The sequence below is a fragment of the Nothobranchius furzeri genome, chromosome 3 (genome assembly GCF_043380555.1).
Source record: "Nothobranchius furzeri strain GRZ-AD chromosome 3, NfurGRZ-RIMD1, whole genome shotgun sequence".
Lineage (NCBI taxonomy): Eukaryota > Metazoa > Chordata > Actinopteri > Cyprinodontiformes > Nothobranchiidae > Nothobranchius > Nothobranchius furzeri.
Window position 1 is genome coordinate 87,918,569 of NC_091743.1, and position 5,389 is coordinate 87,923,957.

Sequence of the window (5,389 nt, forward strand, 5' to 3'; positions counted from 1 at the left end):
CGCGCGTCTCCGCTCAGCCTTCATCATCTGGAGCAGCACTGCAGGTTGACTAAACACTTCATGTGTGACACAAAAGTAGACCCCTCCTCCCAGACAGTGGTGGTGGAGCTCCGTGTTCGGCGAGACGAATTCCGGTGTCAGCGAGACGCTCCAGACATTCCCCCGCAGCGCGCGCGACGTCTGCAGAGACAGTTCACGTCTCGGACGCATGACTGTAAAGCTGGCGTTCAGACCAGATCAGCAGTAGTCAGTCAGCCTGAAAATACCTTCGCGCGGTTTTTAGAATGAAGATAAAAGCAGGAACGTCCTCATGGATGCTACAGAAGTTCACAGGAAATCTCTCAAAAATCCTTTTTCAGGATTTGATTACAAAACCCGCGATTCAGTCAAAAGGCGCGTGCGTGATAGAACAGCTGCATGATTTAAAAGGATATCCTTCACCAGCCTGATGCTCCAGTGGTGTATTATTTATGTAAAAATGTCCCTGTAGGCACAAACGATGCTCCTGGTGGGTTTTAGTTGCAGGATAAATGTTCTGTATTCATACTTCCGGTCGTGTTCTAAGCTGTCCCTTTAGCTCACTTCGGCCAGATTTGGACTGTCAGGTTTCATGGATTTATGTTGTAAGAATTTAATTTTACATCTATTTAATGAACCATTAGACTCCATATTAAATATCAAATCAATCTGATGGACCTTTGGGTACTTTTAACCAGAATTATCCTGAGCTACTACAGCAATCAATTTCCCTCTGGGATTAATAAAGTATTTCTGAATTGAATTGAATTGAAGATTGGAACTTTTTGTTGCAGGGATTATGTAAACACTTCGTATTAACTCAGAGACAAAAGAAAAAGAGTCAAGTTTTAAAAGTTTAAAGATTACTTGTCAAGAACAGAGCTCAGACGGACCCGTAATGACACCAAAAACTGTAAGCACCTTTAAAAGTCTTTATTGAAGGCAGAGGTACCTGGAGGGCAAGGCTGAGGCAGGTTCAGAGACAGGCAGCGAGCAAGGCAGGGGTCAGGAGAAAAAACAAGGTCTGGAGACAAAGATCGGGCAGGGTGGATGGCTGGAGACCTACTGGCAAGGCTGTAATAATCTGGCATCTGTTGACTGGATGGCTGGTTCTTTTATAGCGGGGGAAGCAGGTGTATGGGATGAGGCTGATTACAGGAGCAGGTGGAATGAATGGAGCTGATTGAAGCTGACAGAGGTTGCTGGGGAAAACCGGGCTTGGCTGGAGCTTGGTGAGAGGACAAGGTGAGCTGAATGAGGAGGAAATGATAAGGCAGATGAGGGTAAAGGATGGGAGTCATGACATTACTAAACAAATTAAACTAGACTAACTTAAACACTAAATATATGGTGCAACTAAGGTGGGTGAGACGGAGAATGGTTTAGTGTGGAATGTTGCTCACACAAAAATAATTATTTAATAAATGTTTTAGGAAAATATAAGTAAGAGTTCATAAATGTGTTTTATATTCAGTAGAAGGAGGCTAAATTCATTTTCCCAATACCCCAGAGTCCCCCCCCCCCCCCCCCCCCCCCACACACACACACATAACAGGATGGTTAACTCCAACCTGACATATAACACCCAGCATCACCAGTCAGTTATTTGGATCAGCGATGGACAGGTGACTGAAGCGCAGCAGCAGTTCTTTGGAAAACACGGAGGGACATGAAGGCCAAACCAGAGCCGGCAAGATTCCGGCTGTATCTCGAAGATTATGTTTTATTTGGATTTACTTCCACAAGTTGCAACCCACCCAAGGCACTGTGTTTTTTCTGTGGGGAGAAATGAGCTAACGGTAGCATGAAGCCAGCACATCTGCAGCGCCATCTTACGACAAAACATGGACGTCATGTTGGTAAGCCACCGGATTTTTTTAAGAGGAAACTGTCTGAATTCAGATCATCTCAAGACACGATGCGGAAGGCCTCCACAACATCAGCCAAAGCCCTGGAGGCGTCTTATTCAATTCAATTTTAATTATAAAGCGCCAAATCACGACAACCGTCGTCTCAAGGCACTTCACATAATAAACATTCCAATCCAGGTCAGTTCATTAAGCCAATCAGTAAAAAGTTTCCTATATAAGGAACCCAGCAGGTCGCATCGAGTCACTGACTAGTGTCAGAGTCTTTACAGCAATCCTCATACTAAGCAAGCATGCAGCGACAGTGGAGAGGAAAACTCCCTTTTAACAGGAAGAAAACTCCAGAGAATCCTGGCTCAGTATAAGCAACCATCCTCCACGACTCACTGGGGATGGAGAAGACAGAGCACACACACACACGCACACACACACACGCACGCACACGCACACACACACACACACACACACACACACACACACACACACGCGCACACACACACACACACACACACACACACACACACACACACACACACACACACACACACACACACACACACACACGCGCACACACACACACACACACACACACACACACACACACACACACACACACACACACACACACACACACACACACACACAAAGACAAGTAATGTGTCTATAGTTATATTGTGATGTCTTAGTAAATATTATATTTGGTGAGAGATAAACTTTATTGTATTTATCCTAGTGAATCTATGATTAAACGGGTAAACTAGTAGTAGCACATCCAACTTCAAGGAAAGCAAAAAGTTATTATCAGGAGAGGGAGAATGTTTAAGTGGTTAGCAGCAGTGTGCTAGTCGATGGCCCCCTCCATGAGGCCACCACAGTGGCTTTGCTCGTATAGCTAAAGCCAAGAAGCCATTCACCATCGCTGGAGACCTCCTCCTTCCAGCGGCTGTAGTGCTGGCTGAGATGATGCTGGACAGACGCGCAGCAGAGAAATTAAAGACCGTGCCTTTGTCAAACGACACTATTCGCCGCAGAATCGATAAAACGGGGACAGACATTGTCGAGCAAGTTGTGGGAAAACTTAGCGACTCCTTTTCACTCCAGCTGGATGAATCCGCAGATGTCAGTGGAAATGCACAACGTGTTGCTTTTGTGAGGTACGGTGATGCTGATGACATCTATGAGCACATACTATTCTGCAAAAGCTCGGAAGGGAAAACAACAGGAGAGGACATATTTAATGTTGTCAAAGGTGCTTTCTGTGAATACGGTTTGAGCTGGAAGTCCTGCAGCAGCATCTGTACGGACGCGCGAAAGGGCTGATAGCGCGCATTAAAAAAGAAAACCCCGACGTGATGCGGACTCGCCGTGTCATACACAGGGAAGCACCGGCATCCAAGAAAATGAGCCCTGTGTCACATGACGTTTAGAACAGCAGCATCAAAGTGGTCACCTTCGTTAAGTCAAGGCCACTTAATGCGCGCCTGTTTTCCCGCCTCTGCGGAAATGTGGGAGCTGAACACACACAACTGCTGCCACTACTGCTGCTGCTGCGCTGGCTCTCTCTCTCTCGAGGGAAAATACTCAACCGGCTGTTGGAATTAAGATCCGAAGCACACGCCTTTCTGACTGGGCACAGATCTCCCCATGCCACCTCGTTCCAGGACACGGATTGGCTTGCAACGTTGTTATCTGGCAGATATATTCAGCAAACTGAACGACCTGAATACATCTCTGCAGGGCAAGAACTCCAGCATTTAAACCTGTACGACAAGGTGGGTGGCTTCCTGGAGAAAGCAGAACTGTGCAGGAGGGCCTGTGCACATTTCACCTGCTTTCCTCAGCTGGAGGATTCTCTCTCTAGTGAGGATGTGGACAGAGCACAGGTGAAGAGAATCATCGTGGAACATTTGACCAAGTTGATTCAGGATTTTCATTCCTATTTTCCTGACATGGAGGAGAATTCTGCACAGCTGGATCGGGCGAGAAACCCATTTCTCTTGTCTGAAGCGAACCGAAGAAAGCTCCCTGTCACCTATCAGGAAAAACTCCTGGAAGTGTCATCTGAACGTGGCCTCCAGATGAAGTTTTCCATGTGCACTCTTTCACCGTTTTGGGTGTGTGTGAAGCAGGAGCACCATGACATGGGACAGAAAGCTTTGGAGCAGCTATTACCCTTTGCCTCCACATATTTATGTGAGGCCTCCTTCTCTGCAACGACACTTTGAATGTTTAACCAGAAGAATTTGGGATTCTTTGCTTGTTCAGGGATCATAAACACACTTCGTATTAATTCAGACAGAGTCAAGTATATAATTAAAATCAACTTTATTTTCTAGACTAATTATAATACATGACAAGCTATGAATAACATGTATGTGATGGAATGGTGATGGTGGAATGTGGTGTATATCAGAACCTTTGTATCTGGAAGAAACTGTGAGTTCTGAGTCTAAAAGAATTTGGTCAACTAGGGAGTTGATTATTAATGAAACGGCATCAGATGCAATCTTGTGTTTATGTTTATATGTTTAGCAGACGCTTTTGTCCAAAGCGACTTACAAGTGATAATTGGCATGTTGCCCTTGAGGCTAACAACAACAACTTGACATCAATCATGGAGAGGAGGGAACAAGGAGTGGACGGTAGAGAGGGGGGTGGGTGCAGGGAGGGTGCTAGTTAAGAAGATGCTCTCTGAAGAGCAGGGTCTTCAGGAGTTTCTTGAAAATTGAAAAGGAAGCTCCTGTTCTGGTAGTGCTTGGAAGGTCATTCCACATTTGTGGAAAGATGCATGAGAAGAGTCTGGATTGTCCTGAGCGTGGTGTAGGCACCGCTAGCCGACGATCCTGTGATGACCGGAGCGGCCGGGCCGAGACGTAAGCCTTTGCAAGAGGATTCAGGAAGATGGGAGCCGTACCATCTCGGACTTTGTATGCTAGTGTTAGCCATTTGAATTTGATGCCTGCTGCTAGCGGTAGCCAGTGGAGCTCAATGAACAGAGGGGTGACGTGTGCTCTTTTAGGCTGGTTGAAGACCAGACGCGTCGCTGCGTTCTGGACCATTTGAAGAGGTCTCACAGTACAGCCTGGAAGACCAGTTAGAAGGGCGTTGCAGTAATCGAGGCGGGAGATGACAGTAGATTGCAGCGGGAGCTGGGTGGCATGTTGTGTTAGGTATGGTCTGATCGTTTGTATGTTATACAGCGCAAAGCGGCATGAACGAGCAACAGAGGCAACATGATCTTTAAAGGTCAGGTGTTCATCAATCACAACACCCAGATTTCCAACTGCCTTTGAAGGAACCAGAGATAGGAAGTCATTTTGGATTGAGATATTGTGCTGTATGGATGGTTTTGCTGGGATGACAAGTAGTTCAGTTTTAGAGAGGTTAGTTGGAGACAGTGGGATTTCATCCATTTTGATGTGTCAGAGAGACAGTTTGATATTCGTGCAGAGACAGTGTGGTCGTCCGGTGGAAATGGCAGATAGAGCTGGGTGTCGTCTGCA